The sequence below is a fragment of the Athene cunicularia genome (assembly GCF_003259725.1).
Source record: "Athene cunicularia isolate RWA chromosome 9 unlocalized genomic scaffold, athCun1 chr9_part1, whole genome shotgun sequence".
Taxonomy (NCBI): domain Eukaryota; kingdom Metazoa; phylum Chordata; class Aves; order Strigiformes; family Strigidae; genus Athene; species Athene cunicularia.
Genome location: NW_020799110.1, coordinates 22,764,259 through 22,787,745, shown reverse-complemented (window position 1 = coordinate 22,787,745; position 23,487 = coordinate 22,764,259).

Below are 23,487 nucleotides of genomic sequence, written 5' to 3'. Positions count from 1 at the left end.
TGGGGTTTTTTTGTTTGTTTTTTACCTCTCAACCATGATAATTGCTAAGTCTCTGGTAGGAAACAGATTCGGAAAGACTAAAATGTTTCACTCAAATTTTGTCACTTTTGCTGATCTCCCAAATTGCAAAGATTTTTTTTTTTTTTTTAATCAGATGGTACTTAATCTTTGGATTATATGATAAAAATGTTTAAATGCTACTTGCAAACGCAACATATAAGCAAGTACTTTGTTTTGTTGCAAGGTGACTTGCAAAGCAATTTTCAAAGCATCTAAAAAGAATATAAGTACACTGACTAGCAGAGGAGCCCGGGACTAGGACTAGAACACTGCAGTAGATGTCAGCAACAACAGCAGAAGCCCAGAGAGCCCTCCGCATAAGTCATCTGCCTGATTAACCTGAAGCTCACAAACACTCTCATTTATTAAATGCAAAAAAGTTACACAAACGTAAAGGATTTCCAGGTCCTATAATCTGTGAGAGGCACTGATTTTTCCCACAGAAACATGAAATGCTGTTCTTTACTTCAAACACTTTAAAATATCAGCGGGCGGATACTGAATTTTAATCAAAATGAGGAAATTTAGGTTCCAAGCCAGCACGCACTCCTCTCCCTACTTTTTAATTAATTAAATCAAGCATGGCCTCAAGAAGAATATTTTGCACTTAATTTTAACCTAATGTGTAACTGTTTGTAAGCTTTCACCTAAATATTAATACAGGAGCAAGTATGAAACAGCTGTCGTATGAATTTTACAAATAAATATTTGCAGAAAGTATAATAAATTAATTGTTATAATATTTGTGCTTTTACTAATCAAAACAGAAATAGAATGCAGTCTTAAAAAGGTGTGATGTTCACTAACTGGACATGAAATCTTTATTCTGCACATCATTCAGATCAAACCCCCCATTTTCTCAGTAACAAAGGACAAATCTAAATATTCTTTAGGGGGTTTAAACAGGAATTTCATAGGGCTAGACTAACATAAAGAGATAAAAAAGGACCACGTGGTTTCAGAAACACAAGCTTCTGAAGTAATACTCACATTGTTAATCTCCAGTACTGAAGAAACAAATCTAGCCTCAATAGCCTTCACTCTCAAAAATGTTATATTTAAATTAATACATGTCATTTTCTTAAAGAAAAAAAAAAAATAAAGCTTTATGAGGAACTTGGTGTTTCTTTTTCCGAAGATGCAGTTTTCCACTGTTTGAAGTTTCTCACTGTGAAGGCTATGAAGTTATTAGTACTAAGATTCTTTTACTAATTCAATATTAATAGAGTGCCAGTAAGCTCCACTTTAAAGAAAAAAAATAAAAATCACAGACTTACCATGAATTCAGCAGTTGATGCTACTGTGTATTAGAGCCCCTTGTTAAGCTGTTACAGAGAGGGGCCAAAGAAAAGAATCATGGACCCAGCTGGCAGGGTACTCATCCTAAACAACTTTTCTTCCTTTATTCTAATTGCACTTCCTTTAGAAAATAGAGACAGACACCTGGAACCGTAAGACACTGTTCGGTAAAGTTGCTTCTGCTACTATGTGTGATTAACAAGCTGTTCAACAACTCTCAGACCATGTTTTGGCTTATATGTTGCTATCTATCCCTTTATACAGCACCTTCGGTGTCAGGAATTCAGCATTATAAAAGCAGCAGCAGATTTACACCATGCGGAGGAACTGTTCCACAAAGGGGTTTAGTCTTGTGAGCATGTATGGTTCCTAGAAATGGAGGATAGAACTCTGGGTAAATAACACAACAGTCTCAGAAAATCATTCAAATGCCTTCTTGCCTTAAAAATGGGTAAAAAGCGTATACAAACCCAGACATTTCATTAAGTTACTGCTCTTGAGGCCTTGCAAGTTGAGCTAATACATTTTATGGCATACTAGATTACAAGTCATTCACTTTAACTTTTAAAAAGGATTCTTAGGTTCTTTCTGCCTTTCCTCCTTGACTGGGCCTACAATCAACAGTTCTCTTCCTGCTCCTATGGAAGGAGTAGTAACTATTTCAAGTTACACTGCTAGAATTTAAATCTATTTCACCCTTATCACTGGTTTGAACTGTTGAATTAACCTTTCAACTTGGTGTAGTAGCAGAAGCAGTCACGTAGGTATCACTTGGACTTTGCTAGAAATACTATGATGACTATTTGTAAGTTGCTATAAACTAATTTCCACATTTATTTTTTTAACGTACTTTTAGGTAGCTATTGGCTGCTTTAGATAGATATGATGATGTGACAACCTGCTTTGTTGCGGTTATCCCAAACCCTAGGACTTCAACTCATGTTATACCTATAGTAAAACAGGCAAATCTCCTATATTACCTGAAAAATAATCAGGTGAGCTAAAAATAGGAGCTCTAATAAATTTTCTCTTCTTTAAAACAACTTTTATGATGAAGCTAGTGTACTAAAGACATAAACATAGACACAATAATAAAATAACTTTGCATACCAGGAAAGAAATTTTGAACATCTATTTCTGTCTTATGAAGCAGGGGAGGAAAGAGACTATTGCTATATACTAGAATTTCTTCAGTTTAAAAAAGGATAAATATTCTGACATATAAACATAACTAAGTAAAAAAATTAAAATTTTATTCTATAGACATTTAGTAAATTCCTTGTAAACTAAACAATGACTATTAAGTGAAATCCTCTATGCTTCCAGACTAAAAACTTGAAAACATTCCCTAGGCTAAGGCACACATACATTAGCCTTGGCCAGGGCCATGACTACACCAGTTGGCCTGAATTGCCCCTTGCCAACCTCACCTGGTACCCACTCCCACTCCTCAAGAAATTTCCTTTAAATTCAGGCTGGGGGGCAGTTGGGAGGGTCAGCCTTGTTCTATGGATGTTGCTGTTGCATCTAGGTCAGATTTGTTTCTGCTCTTAATTCCTGTGTAGTCCTTGGATCTGTGTTGTAGTTGTGTCCCCTGGAGGGACCTTGGACCTAAACTGTAGCTGGTTTCACATGTTTCTTCTGGCCCTATTCCCTGCTGTTCCTGACCGTTGGACCTGGTTTGCCACCTCCTGCAGCCTGAGGCTGTCAATGGATTCAGTAGTTAGCACCCTGCTCGGATGCTGTGGGCCTGTGCTGTAAGCCGTGAGGGCACTGCTTGTCCTGGGGTCACCTGTGACTCCTGGCTTCTCCCTTGGGGAGTAGCGCTGTTCTTGCTGTTTCCTGATACTTTGCAGAAAACTGCAAGAATCTTCAATTTTGAGCCAAGGAGCTGTTTTTGCTATCAGTGTGCAAGCAAATAAAGGCATGATTTCTTCAGTGAGCAGGTTTGAATACTGAAAGTGTCATAAATATCACAGAAATCTGGGATGCTGTTGTGGTGCCAGTGTACAACTGCACAAGTACAACTGCCATTGAGGAATTAGAGTATGCTGTGGGTCTCAGAAGAAAATTGGAGTTTAGCTGTTAAGTAAGAGACTTGCTCTCTCCTACCAGCCATTGGTGCTGATAAAGATTTTTATTGGGTTCTGCTCTCTTCAGCTTCAGTGTAAAGGATCTGGACGTGAACTCTGGCTCCTCTGAAAACCCAGGCTTTCCCCCAGTGTATTTTAACAAAAGTATTTTTTCTGCCATGATGTGGGACACTGAAGGTGCCACTGCCTTTCTTCTGCTTCTCCTGAGAGATATAGTAGAGCTCAATATATTTTTACTTCAGTTCACAAGTCCCATTTCTATTTTTCTTTCTACTCCTGTGACAAGTTAAATATGTTCCACGTTGAAAGACACTGATAACACTGACAGAGTGTGCTCTGCTATTCTGCTCAACAAAAGCTTTGTCTTGAAACTAACCTTTCCCTCAGCAGACAAAAGTGAAGGGCACTAATAGCAAATGAAAACATGTAGTTCTGTTTATTAGGACTGTTGGTTTGAATGCCAAGTTCTCAGTACAGGATTAAGTGCATTTTGTATACAGCTGGAATATGTCATAGATACATTTAGGTCTTTGAATTTTAACGTTCCCAGGTGATTTTTTTTTTTTTTTTAATTAGCCTTTAGTGCAGAAAGAAATCTGGATACCTTTTAAGTTCTGCAATTATGAAAAAATACTGTTATTAAAATTGATGCAATATTATTTAAAATAACATTTATTTTTAAATTGAATGATTATGAAGTAATGGCAGCAAAATAAATGATAAATTTTATATTTTATTTTTCAGATTTTATATCCCTTCTTTGAATGGAAGCATTTTATCTTTAGTATCCCTTCAGATATCTATCCCCAATTCAATATTTGATTTTGTGTCTATTTAAATCAGTGGCAACATTTTCTACTGATTTTACTCATATATGCCCATTTCCTCATGAGTAAAATCAGTGGAAAATGTCACCACTGATTTAAAGCTTTACAAATTTTCTAAACAAAGAGGCAGCCATCTTATTCCATGTGCTTTCGAAACAATATATTAGTTCCATGCAAAGAAAGCAGTGGTTTCTGCCTGCTCTAAATAACTGATATGTTTTATAAAATATGCTGCTCATTTACAGTCTGATGTAAATCCTAGTGAATTATAAAAATATTCCCATTAATTTCTGGGGTCTCTGGATATAGAAAATTGTTTCTTACAATTTTGTTAAAGTAGCCATTTGGGAATCATGATGTCCTGCATGTTAACATCAAGGGTTCTTTTATACTTACTCTGATTAGGTTGGTTTCAGCTTTGTTTATTAAATAATGTGAATAATGGTTATATAGGAATTAATTTTGAGTGACTGCATTGAGAGACATACTGAAAACCTTTACAGGAATACAAACAAAAAAGAACTGAAGAAATGAATTGGATGTTTTATATATGTAAACAATTTCTATGACCATCATCCGGCCTGCCACCACTCAAATCTGGCATGTTTTTATCAGCTATGTTTTTGTGTGAGATTAATGAATTTGGGAAGTAGATGAAGATCTTTATTAGCATTCAGTCTGAGAACTCATTTATTCAAAGAAACACCCTGCATTCTCTATTTCTTTATATGCATTCTTGCCTTAGGATTTTTAGGTAGGAATGGTGGCTTGTTATGCTCCTTCTCAGTGTGTGGAGCTGGTCAAAAAATGGAGGCCTGTCTGCTGATAAGGCCCTTACCAGAGTTACTTATATCTTCGACACTTCCATGCTGTTTTACTGCACTGGCCTGTATTTGAAGTTAGCCTTGAAGACCACCCAGAAGTACCAGCTGGTGCAGAACTCTGCTACTCACATTCTTAGCAGAAAGGAGCTGCTATCACCATAAAACAAACTGTGCTCAGTGTTTTGCTCTCCCTATCTTCTTCTTGGTGCTACAACAGCGTGCAAGTTGTACTCAAGAAGGCTGGATAGCCTGGCAACTGATTACTTGAAGCTGCCTCTCCCTACTACTCCATCATGGCTTGCTTCTCGCAAGTTCTTTGATAAAGCCTTTAGGACCAGAGGCAAGCCACATTGAGTAAAAGATCAAACTCTTCCCCTCTGGCAGTTTGTCAGCACAAGAACTGGGTAGGGCATAGTGCACATTTGTTATGGCAGGTTTTTAATTACATCTTTGATACAGCAGTGATAGGATTCCATATGTGAGAGTAATGCGGCATATGCACTGGTAAATCAGAGTTGAAACAAATTTAGCTCACATCCTCACCTGATGTAAATGAAATGTTTCACTGACTTGAAGGAAACCCTGTGTATTTCTCATAGCTGAGAATCTGATCCCTTGTGAGATTTTACTGAAATGTCCAAGCTATAAAATTTACAATAACAATAGGTATTTCACATAAATGTAGTTTTCTCTCTCTCCTAACCCCAGAGCTCACAATGTTACTAAACTGCTGGTGAACTTTTAGGAGAAGCAGACCATGTGTTGACCTGTGTAAAACACATGAAACCTTGAAAATATTAGAAGGTTGCGGACTTTGGAACTGTGAACCTCAGCTGGAACTTCCTGCCGACTGCCTTCCTGGTTAGGAGGCATCAGGTCGAGTTTTGTGCTTTGTAGCATACGGCATGTCTGATCGCAACTGACAGACTGCTTTGAAAGCAGGCAGTAAGGATGAACGCTTAATCTGCTGCATAATATGACTGTAAAAAGATTTCTAACTAAGAGAAGCTAAGAAAATAAAGCCCATAGGGGTAAGATGAATTGTTTATATGATATGCAAAATTTAATATCTGTAAATGACAACACATTTGTGCGTGTCTCTAAATTTTGGGAGACTGGTCAGTTCAATTTCACTACAGTAAAAGCATCGATGAAAATAACCCAAGTTTCTAAGTAGCATTCTGTACCAATCTTTAATTAAATAAATTATGTGCTGTTCATATTATGCACTTGTTTACATTCATAAGTAGCAATTTAGTTTCATCTGGATAAAATGTCTATTATAAAGCCATCTTACTGAAGTCTGCTTATTGCAAAGCTTGGAATCATACAATCAGATCCTGCAAGTCAGCCTCGCTGTGCACATAGCCATCAAGGTTTCTAAGGACCTATTGCCGATGCTCATCAGTTTAGGATCTCACTGCTATTTTTATGCTACAGAATAACTTCAGAGAAGATCTTTACTGCGAATCTATTAATAGATGTCCTTTGTAGTTCTCTCCCTTTTCTTGCTCCACCCCACCTCCTTCCAATGATCAAATATTGAGGCTCTTTTCTAGTCACGCTGAACAAGATGGTATTTTACTAATTGCCCCCAGAAGACAATGGGACCATTGTCAGTGTAAGCTACTAATCAGTGCAGATGGGAGTGGTAGAAACCAAAGCAAGAGTTTTAAGTATTGTTCTCCCTGACTTTGGTAGGTCCCAGACTGGATATTCTGGGCAGCCTGTTGATCATGATGTGTACATCAACATTTCCCCAAAACAGTGGGTTCTATGAAAAAGTGGTTGTAAATTGGGATCTCATGAGAAGAATAGAACAGTAGGTATGAGTTTCAGCTACTCCATTAAATTCTGTTCTGAAACAAAACTGCTGCTGCAGGTCTGGGCCTTTCTTCAGCTCATGCTCCTGTAGGAGTGGGGGGTGTAACTCTATTAGCAGAAGCCCACAGTACTATGCCATGTGAAGCACAGAGGATGGGGACACAACACTGCCTTCCTCTGACTTATCCTTTGTATTTGAAACCCTGGCTCCTTTTCACAGTGTGTTCTGCAGCCAAAGATCCACAGGAGATAAAATACCTTTTGTAACTGACACAGTTTTCCATCTTTCTTCTCTGGATCTCCAAATCTGGATAGGGCCATTGCCAAAAGTTTTGAACGAGTGTAAAGAGGAGGGAGTATAGTGGGATGGAGGGAGGGAAGAGGATAATCTGTATTTGACTGGTTTTGCTTCCACAACATTATCAAATATGGGAATTAGGGTTGGGATCTGAATGTCAACAGTTTTTGAGGGACATTAATCTCAGCCTCCTGTAGAAGAAGGAAAGGGAGCAAAACACCTGATGTGTGTTGGTCTTCTGCTGGAAGGACCTGCATATAAAAGTGGAGGACACACCCATGTAACAAGACTGGTAGACAGAGGAAACAGAATGACCACACTGTCAGACTCATCCTCTCATTTCACATATGTGAGTTTAGGCCATGATTTGAATGCCTGAGAACATGCTGAGATTTTAGCCCAGGGGAAGAAAATGACAAGGCATTGACCCAAAAAGGAAATGTTCGAGTCTTACAAATGCTTTAGTCCTGTTTATCAAACAGAATCCTCAGCTTTTCCAAACAGAGTATTTTCATTTCATGCTTCCATTTTCTATATCACACACACAGAGAAAACAAATGAAAATGTTCTAGAAGGATCAACAGTATATTGCACTAGAGAAACAATTCACTTTTCTTGCTCTCATTTGCACCAATGTCCCTCAGCTTTGCATCGATAACCAGTATGTGGGGCCTCATAATGCTGTTACCATGTGCATGAGAAGTCAGTGATAAGAGTCGGGTGTCTTTGATGTAATATTATTATTAAAGAAATAAAAATATTCTTGCCTCTCTGAATATAAAAGAAATGAACACACTTTCCTTTTAAAAAAATCTTCACATCCATTACTCCTATAAGTTCTGTGTCCTAGTGCACCAAACCAGGGAGATGGATAGAGGGATCAGAAAGGAAAACGTACGGTTCAGAAATTGTTCTGGTAAGATGGATCATGAGTGTTTGGGTAGAATAAGGATTTGGGAGAACAAAAATATTATTGCAAGGATTTGTGGTTAATCAAAGCTATTGTGATATGATATAGAGGATAGAGGAAACCACCACAGATGTATGGCTGTATTCACAGAACTAATTTTACTGACCTCTTTATAAGATTATCTGGTTCTATACAGACATCTTAAAAATCATAGGTGCTGGTCTTGCAAAAACGTTCGCACATACTTAACTTAGCACTTACTATAAACAGTTCTGCTGAACTCAAACTAGTTGTATGACTAGTGTCAACCAGCTGTCTAATTATTTGTAGGCCTACAATTTCTGTCCCCAAAAGATGATCGTCTACGTTCTGGTTTAGACAACACATTATGAATGTGTAACAACCAGCAATTCTCTGTTAATCTTATGAAATTTAACAATAAAATGTCCACTTTAAGACATTTTGTAGTGTTAAGAATTTATACCAACCCTTCAACAGCATTCTAAGAGACACTTAAAACATGCTTTGCAAAAGTACCAACTCTGTTATATTTTATATTTGGCATAACTTCTGTAGGTATCTTTTTTTATAGTGTAATCTGTTACAAATTCTACAGCATTTTTCTATAGATTCTACAGCATCAGAGGAAGAGCAATCTCTTCCTCTGATTAACACTGGACTATCCTCCCTCTGTGGAATTTTGCAGGGATGCTGATCTATGCTTCTGCTAGATGACTATTTTATATATCATTGACAAGCCACAATTTTACATGTATTACTGTTTTTAAGTGATATAACCCACACTTCAATTTTCAATGAGCTTTCAGATATATGTAAACAAAAGGATAGACACATTTTTTCTCAAAATTTCATTACAACTTTTCTTAAAAATGGATCTCTTCAATTGGACAGGTCCTCAAGGAAAAAAAAAAAAGCTACTTTCAAAATAAAGATTTACTTCTACAGCATGTATTTCACAAGAACAATTTTTTATGTAAGTACAATTAATGAAGGAAACAGCCAAGAAGAAATTTTCTCCACCAACTCTGTATGGATAATGTTGCTTGTTAGCTATACTGCATTATTTTCCACTGGAGTTTCTCAGGTAATTTTGCCCCGCCTGACTAAACACTTCCCCCCACCCAGATTTGGGAAGAAAGTAACTGAAAAACATGCCAGAGAGAGCGTGAGCATCACAAGCCCGTGTATTTTTACAGAGCAATGGAACCTTTGGAATCTCTGTCTTCTAAGAAGCAGGTGAATCTGAACAAAAGCAGCTGCTCAAACAGCAACAGATTTCCTCTGTAAATTGGACTGAGGAGGAAAGGGAGCATATTTTGTAGAACAACGGGCAAAGAGAAACAGTACTGCTGGTTTTAGCACTTATGAAGCTGGCAGCTACATGGGACCTGAACTCCATAACCAAACTCTCATAAACAGTGACACAAAGATCCATCTGTTCCATAAATGAAGGCAGTCAGAGTGACCTACAGCAACTTGTAAAAAAAAAAATTTAGGAATATGTAGAAATAATCCCAGCACTGGAGATGTCCAATGCATATACCTGTGATTATGCACATGTAAATTGTACTTGTTTGTTCTTATTCAGGTGTTGAGAACAACAACTGGCCACTCCTATTCTTCCACTCATTTATTTCTACCTTATTCACCTGTTCAAAACATCTGTATAAGACATTTGTTATCCTTTTCCTCCAAAGAAATAGCCTGATCCAACTGCAACTGAAATCAGTGGCAAATGTCCCACTGAATGGGAGTTGGATGAAGTCCTTAATGTGTATGTTCCATATGAGCAGTTCCATAAGAGGGCAGAAGAGACAGTAAAATACACTTATCCAAAACAATTGTGTATTTTACTAAGTTTACAGGTGAAGTAGCACAATTTTTAAAAATTATAAATAATATATGAAGTAATTTCAAAGTTATAATTTGACATGTATACTTCACATAGAATCGAACTCATAGACTTCCAGCTTTCACAACTTCAAGACAAAGAAATCACTGGAAAATAAACATTACAAGCCACATGGGAGGGAAAAAAAGTGTTTTCTAATCAATGGCCCAATGAACATGTTAGTCAGTATGCAGGAGGGGAAGGGATATCCATCTACATTAAATTAGTGGGGTTTTTTTCTCTGTCCTTATTTAATTACTGGCTATCAACCTAATATTTGGCCAATAAACAAGATGATAATGACTATTCATCAGACTGTAAAGCCTCTCACATGGATATCATGCTGTTAGAGAATGTGTCTTATCTCGCAGCTGGTTAATACAGAGAATATGACCAGTAAAGGCTTAGCCCAGCATCTTCTGAAGTCATAAGTATTTTTTCCACTATTTTCAATAACCATCGAATTGGCTTTTTAGTGGAAAAATTCTCAAGTGACTTACACATTGAAATTCACATTGAATGAATAATATTATCAATAGTAGTAGTAGTATAAATAATATAATAAAAATTAATAAATAAATTAAAGCATATTTGTGCAAAATTTGATCTTATATATCTAAAGACTGGTAATGAAACACCCTTTCATTTAAAATTGAATGTGCTGTAAGATTGCTGCCACACTGAATAAAAAAAGGCATTGCTGAAGTAATGCTAATTTATTGGCTTAAATGTATGTTTACTTATCCACAATGGCATGATGATACACAAGCAGAAGCACAACATAAAAAGGGTCTAATTCATCTGTGGCATGATACAAGTGAAGGAAGGGGGTATGAAGGATTGAATGAGATTAAAAACTGTTACCTGCAAGCAGAAACACTAGTCATTGTAGAAGAGATGAGGGCTACAGACTGGACATGTATTTGCCTCCAGATTAAAGGCTGTATATGTTGAAAGGGTCTCCTTTTTGGTCTGTAGGAAGGAAACAGGAGTCAGTCTTCATCTTAAATACTATCTCAGACAGGAAACTTAGCCTTTACAGAAGAGTTAAGGAACCTCTCATCAAAGCTGAGCTGAAGACATAAAATAAATAAATAAAAAGTCATTTCTTTGCGAGGAACTCTGTGAAAGGGCACTGAGCTCTTGTAGCAAGGCCTCTGCTTTCTTTGTTCTTAAAAGGGCTAAAACTGTCCTGGTCAGTCCCCAGGGAGAGGGCTGTGTTGGATGCAGTCTCAAGTAGTTTTAAACTGTTAAAATGGCATTTTGTTCCTACAAGCAGATCCCAGATTTCCAAACGTGTTCCTGCTGTGCTTCCGTCTCCTCATTACAAGAGATGTGCTGCCTGGGAGGGGGTCATGCTCATCCTCTTCTGTCTCAGACATATAATTCCTTGCCCTTAAGGTCAGAGAAAAAAGAAGGTCCAGCCCACTCTTCGCCTTGCCTTCCACGATGCTGCCCACAGGCAGATGCAATTTACACCATTATAAAAATCCTTTGCTGATATAATTGTTCCAGTGCTGTGAATAGAATAACCTATACCAACAAACTTCTTTTTCTCTTCTTGTCCGCACTACTTAGTTGAGCAGTGGTAGGATGTTTTGCTAGGATTACACACTCAAATGAAACTTCACCTTGTAACACAGTCCTGGCACTCTCCCATCAAGCATGTTTTCTTCTGATGGATTAACCATCAAATATATACCATGGTGCAAGAAATGTCATCTTAAATCACATGCCTTCCAACCTGTGTACTGTCATAACGGAGCAGCTGTCTGGGAAAGGATCAACTTCTAGAAGCAGAGGTAACTCCCAAGAACTACCCTCTGAATTACCCCAAATCTCAGCAAATAACCAGTGCTTGTATCTCAAAAGCTCTCTTCACAGAGTTCACCCAGGTACCTTAATGCTGTGGCTGTCCATAATCAGGTTTCAATTTTCTCTATAGAATTACAAAGAAACAATAGATATCATTAGAAAGTTTTATCACTTTTCTTAGGAAAAAAAGCATAGTGACCACGGTAAGCTTGAGATCTCCTCCAGTTTCTGCCAAATGCATCCTGAAAGGATATCTTCTGTGGCTTTTGCCAAATGGCTCATTTCCTCTGCAGTGGATGCTCTATGTACCTGACACACACAGCTGGAAGCTGTGCAGGGACTCTGTGACTGGAAGCCTATTAAAATGACTGAGAAATAACTTCCCTATTTATTCACCTACTCTACTCACCTAGAGATACACAGCAAAAGATTAAAACCACACAAGTGTGCATGCAGAATGTGCTAAACTAGATCTTAATCTTTTTTGTGTTCTCTGACAAGCTACAGTGCCTATGCTAAAGCTTCTATGAAGATGCAAACTATTTTGCTGAGGAATACTCTTGGTGTTCCTTCAGGATGTTCTTCATTTCTTTTCCTTTCTAGGGCAGTATCTTTAATGTTTTTGTGTTTTCTTTGCTCATAGACTCCAGTTTAAGCATCACAAGCCTTTCTAGATTAGTTAGACACAGTTCCCCAACATCTGAGCATACTTTTGATGTGATCTTTTTGTTGCCATGCTTTGTTTTCTCCTTCCCAGTCTTTCCTAATTTAACTCTATAAAGCTGAATAGGATAATATCACCTAGGTAAAGTGAGGCACATATGACATTTAGCAAAAAAAATGCAAAACTCCCAACTTTCAGACTTTTCATTACTTTACTAATAAACAGAAATTAAAAGGTCACTAGGTGAAACCAGTTTTTTAAAAGACTCAAGACAAAATGACAGAGCCCTACATAATTTCTGTGTCTGCACACCTTAATTTTTATTTAGCTATGAAAGGATAAATCAAAAGGAACCAAGAGGGTTCAGAAAAGCAATCCTTGTTTGAAGAAGGAGCTGAAAGAGGGACAACTTTTTAGGAATAAGCAGAAAGAATGATTTCCCAGATATAAAAGAAGTGATGTTATCTCTTCCACCCTTTAAAGAACAGAGAGAAAAAAAGGAGCTTTCAGTACTCTTGGGAGGTCTGGCAGATTTACATTTCTGGCTTAGATGAGATTTTAACTTCCCAGTAACACACTGATATTGGATAGACTACAACCACACAGAACTATTTTGCTTCCTGCAATATTAAATGGCATGTGAGAATGGAAAGTAATCATAATGGCAGAAGTTAGTTGCCTAAAACATTCACACCAGATGACCACATTTAAATGTACTCCAGCTTGTTTCTTTTCATGTTTGGAGGGAATATGTATTGCACAAGATAGAAACACAGTGTAATTAAATACAAATATATTTTAGCTTCTAAAAATAGATATTCCATATATTTCTCATCATCCTCCACATTGTTTCTCAGTCATTTCTCTGATTCTAAACATGCTGCCTGGTGACTACAAAACCTTGTGATGTTGTGGGTATACTTCTGGAGTAATAAGAAACCCAGCCTTCATAGATAGGATATGCTGAATCTGGCCTATATGCAAAGAACAAGGAAACTCAGCAGAAGTAAATTAAAACATATGTATTTCACAACATCTGAAGATGTTCAGAAAGCAAATACAGATATTATTTTGATCTATATAAACTGGATACATCAGTTTAATAGCCTGAAATTGCTTGGCAGAATTTACCCAAGGAGTTAAAGATAGGTTCTAATGATTATTAGAGCAGGTGTGTAGTCCAGCTAAGTATTACCCATGGATTAATGAACTGTAGGAAGTGTGAAGACAGCAGTCTACAGTCACACTGGTAGATCAAATTCATGTCTATGTTTTGCCTCACAAACATAAAGCGATGCCACAAAGTTTTATTTCCTGATTTGCAACCAGTCAGATACTGTCTTGAAAGTTCTACTAAGATACAGGAAACCAACCACAGTTAAGGGATCTTCCAAATTTCCAGCATTTCAAATATGGTTCTTAAATATTTTTTTCCAGTCATACTGCAAAAAATACTCTAATATTCTTCTGCAACAAAAATAACCTGTTTAAACATAATAGATTGCAAAGATAAAGCTAATTTAATGGTGTCTGTTAGAAGTATTTTTAAACATCCTTATGGAGAGTAAACAATATAAATATATATAAACAATATACACTATATAAATGGGCTTTGTATGCTGGTTTTTCCTAGGTCACTGCTTGATGTTATTAATACAGAAGAAGTACAGATTTTCTTCATATCTTTCACCAAACTCTTAACTGGAAGGAATAAGTAGATATACATATTAAAAGAGAATGTTTATCTTCCCTTTAAGAACTCATGTCCATACTTAGTCACCTAAAGAAACGGTAGACTTCAACAAACTCCCAAAGACTGTTTTTAAGCTCTGAGTATCTTCAAATTTGATTTGGCAGTGTCTCAGAACACAAGAGAATCAGTACAACCACAAAAGTTGTTTCCATTTATTTTCTCCATTTTTTCCAAAACAGCTTCCACATCGATAGCTCTTTTCTTACTCAGTCCTTGCATCTGTATTAAGAATTATGGGCCCAGATAAGACTATTGACTGCATTTGAGTGTATCATAAGGCTTCTGTATTTAATTTATTATGATAATTTTGACAAGACACAGTATACCACATGAGTAGATTCGTGGAACCATAATGTAACTCCTGGAGATTATCACTGTAAATAATGTACATGAATTTTAAATGCTGTACAATACTACTGCCAATGTAATGAAGTTGAGGAATGAGACTGGACTTTATTATTATTATTTATATAAACTCTCGCTGTTTTATGCACAAGTGATTAATTCCATTGGAGAACCAGGGACGTATACACCAGCTTAATCAAAGTCTGCTCAGACTAGGGGGAAGAGGTTGAATCAGCTGCATTCCTCTTGATATCCTATGCCTTTGGTTCAGAAATTATCTTGCAGAAGACACAAAAGATAAAAAGAGATACAAATGATAAATACATGCTTAATGTGTTCCCATTCTTTTCAATGGGATTTTGGTAGAATAAAGAACAGTGAGATAACTGGATGCTTCTTCTCACTTGATCTTATATTTCACATGGGAGGTGGCACAAGCAGTCAGTACAAGTTAAAACAACTGGGGACACTTTTCACAGGTTTTTCCTGATGAGAGTCCTAGAAAAATGGGTCTTGTGGCATTGCCACCTTCCTGCTTCTTTGAGTTAATAATAACAACTCCTTTTTACCTGTACATGCAGCTGTTTAGACACGAATGAGGACAGAAAAGTTCCTCTTTGTGAACTCTGATCCTCCTGATGTTCTGAGTAAACAGCCAATGTGGATTCTCAGCACTGCATCTACTCTTTCTTCTCTTCAGCACACTGGGGAAGAGCCCACAATATATTATGCTGATAAGCAAGCCACCCAATTTAGAAGGGTGGAGGAACATAATTCAGCACAGAAATCATAATTTGGACAAAGCAAGTTCTCACCAACCTGTTATTATAGAGTCAGTGTAACTGCTCAAAAGTTTCTGATCCATGGCTTTTTCTGAGCCCTTAGATAACAGGAGAACTCTATTTCTTCACATTTCTTGCAGCAGCACATACAGAAGTCTTTGTCTCTTTAGCAAGGCTATTCCTATCAGAAACTCAGTAAAAGGACAGGCAATTCCAGCAACCTTATGTGTCAAGTTGTTTGAATGTTGTCACCTTTATTATATGAATATGAATGATACAATGACAGCACTGGGTTAATACCCTGACACGTTTATTGAGAACCTCTAATAATTCTTTATTAATTGCTGATATAGGGGAAAAGTTATTACTAAATCATTTAGAATATAACCTAAGTAAGGAAACCACGATATGTCTTAGGAATTTTGTAATTACATTAGTAATTAATGAAGATGAGTATTTCCCTGTCTGGGGAATCAGCCAATGGATTGGAAGACTTGGGTTCCACATCCTGATCTGACATTGACTTCCAGGGTGAACTTGGAATAGTCATTTAGACTCTTGATGTTTTTTGTTAAATGGGGGTGATGTTCATTTCTTTATGATTGCAAGGATGTGTACAACAAAGCCTCAGCTATCATTATAATGTAGGCTGTATACATATCAAAGATGAAAGAGAGTATCTTAGCCTAAGCCTATTAATATCCAGCACACAATCATCCAAGAAACCCCCCAAATCCACTAATCAGCTTGAAAAGAAATATGCTTCATTTGGGGCCAAAAAGACTCCTTCTGTGTGCATGTGTGAATAAGGTTGAGTCATACAATCAGTTTTAAGTTCCCAGGGCTTGGAACATTTTTCAGTTTTCCATAGTTTGATAACAGTTTTAGTGTTGTTTATGCAATCACAAAAATGACCTAGGGTAAACTTTATCTTTCAATATTGATCTCCATAAAAGCAATTTTTGGCTCAGTTGTATTTATTTTATAGTCTGCTGTGGGTGTTATTATGATGAAATATAGTAACAGTTCTAGATTTTCTATCATCTGATTTTTTTTACCTCTGCATCATTCACTATACATCCTCTGGTTGATGCAACAAAGAGAGCCTACACACAACATTAGTTCTGATTCATCATCCTGAGTCATCCATCCCACACAGTTCCAGGTCTTCCCCTGAACAATGTGAGGGTCCTATGGGAAAAATAGTATGAAATCAGGTAATGTAAAACAGTAGAAGAATGTATATATATAGAGGGATGATTGAAAGTCATAGAGGCAAGCTTAATCCTGACATTTCCTAACTCTTGAATGCTAGAATAACCAAAACAACATTCTTTTAACTCTGTTTTTTTGGGTTTAGTAAGGATATGCAATTCCTGATAGCAGGTGATGGAGAACACAACTGAAAACAGTTTACGAACAGCTGCAAAAGCTGTATGTCAGCTCCTCATCAGATTTGTCCCTCAATTCTGGAGTGATCTGAGTTCAGACAACCTGAAGTTACCTTGTGGAACTCTCCTATGACAAGACACAAATCACTGTGTTTACCTGCTGTGAAGAGATCCTATGTTCCCTGTGGAATCGGTTTCAGGGCTACTTAGTTATTGGCTGGAAAACAATTGAAAATCTCCATGTATGGTGCTATTTAAGGACAATTGGCTATTGGAACCATGTAAGGGCACAGTGGGGAGGATGCTTGTTTGTCTTGTATGCTTTGCCAGTGACTTTCATTCTTCCTCTGTCATTCGTCAGCAGTGAGGGTTTTTCTGGTGAAGGCAAAGCAAAAATACACTAGAATATCCTGAAACACTCAATACCTATGCAGTATGTAAGAAGAAAAAGAGAACGGCTTCTATAATATAGTTAAATGAAATATACACTTAGCCTAGCAGGTAAGGAAAACAGAAAAAGCAAAGAAATGACATCTCTGATAGGTGTAGGATAAACAAGGGAATTCCAGATATATTTGAATTATAGGTTTTTTCCTCATCACGCTGGTATATACGCAAGCCACTGTGGTTATTAACTGATGTTTTTTTATGGGACTGATTGACTTGTATAAAGTCTGTGCCTCAGTTTCTACATCTGTAAAAAATTTTGATTTTTGGACTAGATTCAGAAAGGTTTATCAAGTAAGGAATATCTTCTGAGGGAGATGCTTATCTTCACCAGTTAAAACTTCACTTTACAAGGCTTATTTCCAGCTCTGCAACCTTCGTAAGTCACACGTAGGAGAGATATGCAACTTGAAAATCTTCACTGAATTCAGTGGAGTTGACTATGACTTCATATTGCTGGGGTAGTAGTTACTTTGGTCACCTTTTGTGTTTAGACTGTACACTCTTCAAGGGCTCTGTATCTGCACTGTGTCTCAAGCTGACTGTAGAACTAAACAGTTTCTCACAGCAATACGGTAATTACTAATACAGTAGGGATTATAGTAATGCTACATTAATGCTGTTATAGTAATGTTGTATGCTGGTTTAAGAGAAATTTCTCCATCTATTAATTAGTCTTTACTTATGTTCATGCTGCAAGATTTCCATTGCCCAGTTGGAATGTCTGGAGATTCAACATGGCAAGAAAAAAAAAAGTCCTGTCTACTTGAACCTTGAAGGGAGAAGTCTGTATCTAACAGCTCTTCAGTTTAAGAAGTTGAACAATCCTGAAATCCTTTGGAGCAGGTACTAAGTTCAGAAGATGTCTTTGTGCTAAGCAAGAAAGTTATTAGCTCCAGAAAAGTTTAATTATTGATAAGAATGATAATAGTATCCTAAGCTAACTTCTTAAGGGTAAACTCTGATTCAAGTGCAGTATATGCATTGAGTGAAATGAAAAGAAAATTGCATAAATATTTATGTTAGTTAATTGTGTTTATGTTAAAAGTTACAGTGTTTGTTTAATGTCTTTGCAAAATCTGTAAACTTGGCTTCTGGATAAAGGCCTTCACAATACTGTTTAGGGTTACAGCCACGCGTTCCTGTCACTCACTCACCACACTCCTGCAGAAAACCCAGGCCTGTTTTATTCTCAGGTATCTACAAAGTTATACTGGCTATGCCTCAAATCGCCACGGAAACATTTCACGTACTGATACTGAAAATACAAACATGGGGCAGCTTTCCTTCTCTGTGGCTAAGAGCAAGATTTTGGATTTTGAACCTGAGGGTCTTTTACTCTGCCTTTATTTCTGTATCACCCCAAAGATCCTTTTCTATTTAAAAGAAACAGAGACCTTAAACAGGAATGTTACTTTTCTCTGAGTCATGGGTTCTTTCCTTGGGCTCAACTCCGGCAAATAAAGGCCAGTTCTAACACTTGCTGCAGCAAATTTTAAATTAGAGCTAGAGAGACTTAAGTAAAGCTTTGCCAGTTTGTACCATCAGAGAGTTTGGCCTTTAGTGTGTGGCACAGAAACTATGCAGACACCATTGTTCACTGTTAACTTCTGCTGAAAAGCTGGATTTAAAGAGAGTTGACTTAGACACATTCCCTGCAACTGGTACCGCAAACAACAAACACAGCTTCTCCAAATATCTAGTCCTGAATAGATTTTACTTGTATCTTAAGAACAATCACTTCCTTATTAGCTTAGAATTTAACTATGTGCAGTTCTCATGAGACTCAGAACCATATTAGTAAAAGTACTTCATAAGATCAGCTGTTCTCATAGGGCAGCCTCAGCCTGGACCTTCCCCTTCAGCTTCTGGTTCTTGATAATATCCACCATTAAAATATTACGAATCTCTGCTCCAGAGCAGCTAAGGATAGTTTTGCATTCTCAACAATTTTATGCTTTGCCATCAGATATATCACAGTAGAAGTGTCTATCTGCAAATCAAAGTGTGAAAGCTGGGCAAGCACTAGATAGACTTAAGCTTTAAAAGAAAAATCTCTATATTAATCTGGAGCAAGAGTTCATTATTTACTGAGTTTTTGGTCAGTACTTGACCACAGCAGGGCATCTAAGCATGCGTTTAGCATTGAGCAGTCAGTTCAGTGCTAAATTAAACATGCTTTTAAGAGTTATGATGGACTATGGATTTCCATGTGCACAGATCTTACTGACATAAAGTAAACTGTGTATGAATAACTGTCACCAAGTATACACTTCAGTCTCACAGTGGTATCAAGAAGCATTTCATCTTAATATGCAAGATAAAATATTTTTCTCTATTAGAATTTAATATTATTTTTCTATCTGTCTTTTCCCAAGAATTTAAATGTGAGAACATGCTGATATTGTTGAGGCTTTCCCTTAACATGCAAGATAAATCTCAAATTCATTCTATCAATTGGTTTTAATAAGAAATGCAAACAAATAGGCTCATTTTGCAATGTCCTCGAACAGGATCTTCTGTTAACACTGATAGGGTGCCAGGGATTTACACTGTTGGTAAATCACAAGTATTTTATCACCAGGCTTTGACATTTTCACTGAAGCCTATTATTGATTATGAAAGCTGATTTAAATTGGATGTTAGTGTCACTGACATTTAATCTTATTTTTATGCATGACAGAATACCTTAAAAAATAGTATTCAAAGGCATAGAACTACAGGCGTTTGGATTGACTAGACTGTGTTAAGTTTAGAACTACAATGTTATTAATACCAGAACTGGTGGAAAGAACCAAGAAGGGGATACTGTCTTTCAGTTCAGTGCTGGAGCACTAGGAATTGAAGTTCACACATTTTGGAGCTTTTGGAAAGTCAATTAAGGTAACAGGTGTGACAGTGCTTTAATGCTTGAAGATGCTTTCAAGTTTCAGGTTCATAGGTACAGACATAGATTCAAAGAAATCTTCAGAAGTGTTTCAGTTTCTCCCATTAGTTACCAAATACTCCTGAAAATCCCTTTATGTCATGCTAAAGATTGACCACCGGTGAATTGACTAAATAAATACTACTTGCTTTCTTGGGAGTGAAGACCTGAGATACGATACTGAGAAATGCTGCAAAAGGCGGAATACGTTTCCATCATCTTTTGCAAGTAGATGTAAGGCCATTCCTGACTGTGCTCTGTGCTGACTAGAAACCAGGTTGTCACAGATGGTGTTTGCTGAACCTCAGGTTGCTCAGTCATGCTGAGAGGCAGAAATTATTGGTTCCAACCAAATACCACACAAATGCAAGTACAGGGCTCATGTTCAGCCCATAATACAGAGCTTGTCTGCTCACCTGTGCTGGCATTTGAAGACAGGGTAAGCAAGCCAAGAAGCACGTTAAAAAACCAAACATGAGTCACAGCATACACATGACAAATATGAAGCCACCTCTCCACAAAGTATGCCCATCTTTGAGAAAAGGTGGCAATCCCTGACTTCAGGCTCATTCTTTGAATGTAACCATCCAGGTTACCTTTCTCCTCATTCAGGTGTCATGGAGAAGTGCTTCATTACAGAAAGCTTCCTCTCAAGTCTCAGATGCTTCTGAGCCCAGAGCTTGCATACAGTTAAGGGTAAATTCTACACATTACTCATGGTAGGCCAAATGCACCCTAACACACGTAGTCTGAGTACCTTCTCAAAGGTCTGGTTAGTTCCAAAATGCTTGCTTCCAGCAGTTATGTAAAACCATGGCTGCCCAGAGCACTCTGGTGTTTTTCATCGTAAACCATGAATTTAGAGAATTGACTGCATGCATGTGCTATAAACAGATAATGTAATACCCAGTCTTTAAGGTGCACAATTGCTGTCAGCATCATACCTAAAAATGGTTTCTTGGGAAGGTTAAGGTTATGCTTACCTTGGCTGATACAAAAAAAATCAAGAACGCTGTTTTCAAAAGGCATATCTTGAATGGTTGTCTCTAAAAAGATGCTTAATAAGCAGATGTTTTTCATCCACTGCCGAGTTCACAGTAACACACACTCACTGTCCACATGTTCTTTGTAACCTTAATCATTTACATGCAGTCCTAAAAAGGGGTGCTACAGCCCAAGTGAGTCAAATTCCATCTTGTTGACACAACCCACTTCAGCTGTTACTAAGGCAAAAATGTTACTATGCTATAATTAATCTGGCCTGAGACTTAAGAATGTCATTAAAGTAGGTTGCTGTCCCTTTTAAACACTGCATTAATCTACAGTAGAGCGCAAAAAGCAGAGCAAAATTAAAATCAAATGCAGTGATAGTTTCCAAACATGAAAAACAGTCTTACAAACATCAATAACGTAATATTAGTATACTATAAAGCCTAAACAAATGTTAAGAGAACAACTTGGCTTTCTGCACTCTGTACAAAATGTATGGTGGCGCTAGGAGAAAACCCCTATTGGCAAAGTTAACTATGGACCATCAAAATTAAAAGATAAAGTGCTTCAAAATTAAAAGGCTAAATGCCTGCATAAAAACAGAGTGATTGTCAGAGCCAAATGCATATGCAGCACTTTTGCCAAAACTCTTCATGTAAAGTGCTAAGAGACTTTTCAAATGGCTTTTTGTCTGATGTGAAAAGAGGATGCAGTAATAATACTTGCAAAATTCAGGGGTTTTTGAAGTGTCTCCCACATGAGGACTTAATTCCTCATCTGTCTGTGAGAAAAGCATTGCAACTGCCTTAGAAGAAAACCCATGTTTTGGTATAATGGAAAGGATTTGGGATAAAACAATAGAAATTAAAATTTTCATTTATGATTAATGAATTCTTTATTATAGAGGGGAAAACCCAACAGAAACCAGCTCCTTCCATGTCTCTAGTTATCATGTTACATTATTTACCTTAAAGAAATATTATGGAAGATAAAATTTTTCTTCTCTTTTTCAGAGGCCTGAAGAAGCAGAAGCATTAGTGGAGTGCAAGAGTCAGTGCCTTAGCTTAATGTCCTCTCCCTTCAGCATATACATATGCACTGGACAAACTGCTCTGGCACAGAGACAGGGGAAATCCTCAGCGAAATGACTTGAGGAAAATTCGGTGATAAGGAAACCTCTTCAGGAATTAAAGGGACTTGGTTTTCAGTAGTGCTCAGAATTGGCAATGAAGGCCTGGACCTTTGAAAGAATTCAACTCCATTTTTGTCATCAAAACATGGAGGTTGGATGTTCAGAACTGTTCAGTGGCATGCAGAGTGCTGAGCTTTCTCCATCTGGCCAGATCCACCACTGTTTGAGCATGGACAAATAGAAGATTTGGACTCCCCTTTGATGGGAAATATTTACTACTATAGCTACATCTCACAGGACCCAGCATTATCACTGTTATTGAACACAATGTTTTTATCAACTGAGTTGCTTCCTCAGGTTCTCAAAAAAGTCACCTTACGTGTTGAAATACTTTACAGAAAAGCAAATCTTGACAAATGATCAAGGCACACAACTGTTTTTAAAATCACTCTCATAAAACAAAAAATTGGTCGTGGAAGGCCCAGAAGCAGGGTCTGAAAGTGTGATTTACTTTCAACAGGACTTACTACAGGTCCAGCTCCATGCTACCACAGTGACACAGCACCAAGCAATCAGCCTGCAAATGTTCTCACAGCTGTGCTCAGAATCTGCAAACACTGGGCTACAGTCATAGGGAGAACAGTCAGAACTGATCTGTATTTCTGATAGCAAGCACTTTAAGGGGCTTGTGTTAATCAAGAGGAACAAGCTAGTTATTAACCAATTGCATTAAAGAAGCATGAGAAGACCCGAGCTGAAGGATATAAAGGAAAACAAAGAAAAATATATTAAGCAGAAAAAAAAAATGGTGCTGATAAAAGACATTGCTAATCATAATCTAAGAAGCCACTTATGGGAAAGGGATGAGTCCTTGACAAAAGATCTGATAATTATTGAGATTCAGGGCAAGAAACATTTCATAGAAATGAACATTTGCCAAATAAAGAAATTCACACTGTCCAAGAATGGAGTTTATGGAAGCAGCCAGGTCTGTTACAGTGTCACTTAAACATAATTCAAAATACTGAAAGAAAAAAGGCAGAATACAAACAGATTGCATGAAAACTAACCCAGACATGTCAACAACATTGCAGCAACCATCTCAAAATACGGCAATGCCTGGCAGTAGGAAAAAAGATAGAAGAATTTCAGTGATTTACATCACTTTGGAAATGCTTCTCAGGAGCAGTAGAGG